The sequence below is a fragment of the Nanorana parkeri genome, unplaced genomic scaffold (genome assembly GCF_000935625.1).
Source record: "Nanorana parkeri isolate BGI_ZX_2015 unplaced genomic scaffold, ASM93562v1 scaffold398, whole genome shotgun sequence".
Lineage (NCBI taxonomy): Eukaryota > Metazoa > Chordata > Amphibia > Anura > Dicroglossidae > Nanorana > Nanorana parkeri.
In genome coordinates this window covers 889,454-891,029 of record NW_017306666.1, presented here as the reverse complement: position 1 = coordinate 891,029, position 1,576 = coordinate 889,454, and the positions used below count along the sequence as shown (strand labels likewise).

The window sequence follows — 1,576 nt, the reverse complement described above, 5'->3', positions numbered from 1 at the left end:
ATATAGATATATATATATATATTATATACACACACAAAAGAAGTTTTGAATGCTGTGTTCAGATGTAATGTCCTTATAAGCAAGTAAAACTTAATTCAGCATTCCTCAAACTCTCAGTGGTTCATCTAAACACATAACCAACAAATTCCCCCTAATGAACACATACATTTAGGCCAATGGTTCTCAGCCTGTGTAACCTCAGGACCCACATTCGTCCTTGGTCATTAAGTTGTGACCCAAGTTGCACTATAATTGAGCACATGGCATTGTGGTACAGTGTGTTCCGATGTGGGCAATAGAACTGTGGGTGGGAGATGCGTTTTTGGTGCCATTCAAATAAATGGCAATGCAATGCACCTCCCACATCAGAAGGCGTGGTAGGTGCGATTGCGTGGTACAGTGCGCACGGGACTGTGAGATTAACACACTGTACTAGAGTGAATGGGCCCTCAAAAACACTGACAGGCACACACTCTCACACACTTTTAAATCCCCCCCAGTCTCCCTACCCAACAAGAACTGGAGTGGATCCTCAAAGATGAGGTTACGACAAGTAAATTGATGACCAACATGCCCATGCTAAAAATGTCCTGCTTCCGTGGGACATCATACGACACCCCAGATTGTCCATAGGGGACGCTTTAAAAGCCTGTACAGGTTATCAGTTAACCCCTTCATGACTGAGGCCCTTTTTTCCATTTTTGCACCCATGTTATATTCCACATTTTAGGCCTGAAAATGACGTAAAACCCCCCAACATTATATATTTTCTGAATGCCAAGACCCTATAGAATAAAATGGTGGTAGTTGAAAATTTTTATGTTGCGCAATATTAGCGCAACTCCTTATTAAACCCCAAAATTTAGTGACAAATTTAATTAAATGCCCCAAAACACAACGAATTACCCATTTTTTAATGAAATATAAAAGATGAGGTTACAACGAGTAAAACGATACCCAACATGCCCATTTTACAGATTGCGTGCGACCGTGAAACGGCGAAAAACTGCAGTACCCCAAAAAATCAATAAAAGACACTTTAAAAGCCCCCACAGGTCATCAATTTAGAGATACCCCAAAATACTGGACCTAGAATTATTGCTCTCACTCTGGAGCATGCAGCGATATCCAACATGTGTAGCGCGATAGTGGTTATTGTATGTAGATGCACTCAAATTGTGTACGATAATACATGCACACTTGCCGGGACTTTTTTTCCCCCATTATTATTACATTTTATTTAATACTTTTTAAACTTTAATTGCTATCACAATAGGGGGCTTACGAGCCCCCTCAATTAGCCCCCCCCCCCCCCCCCAATGTCACCTTTCCCCTACAAATAAGCTATTGGTGCTCAAATAGCTTATTGCCTGGTTTCTCCAGCCGAGCAACAACAGCTGAGGGACCAGAAGTTATGCAATCAGCATCGCTTCGGGTCCCATAGATCGGGGAGGAGAGCGGAGAACGACTGTTCATCGGCCTCCTTCCCAGTTTCCCGGCGACACCCAAGATGCTTGGTCCAGGGCCTGCAGGAGGGGCAGCGGAGCCTGGCAAGCAAGGCGGGGGTGTCGAGTGG

The 1,576-nt window shown here is 43.8% G+C and overlaps 1 protein-coding gene across 1 annotated transcript in view; it reads right to left on the bottom strand.

Moving 5' to 3' along the window:
- The window catches only part of SMARCA2 (SWI/SNF related, matrix associated, actin dependent regulator of chromatin, subfamily a, member 2), a 147,899-nt gene that overhangs the window by 78,551 nt on the left and 67,772 nt on the right, over positions 1-1,576 (bottom strand). The window lies entirely within an intron of this gene.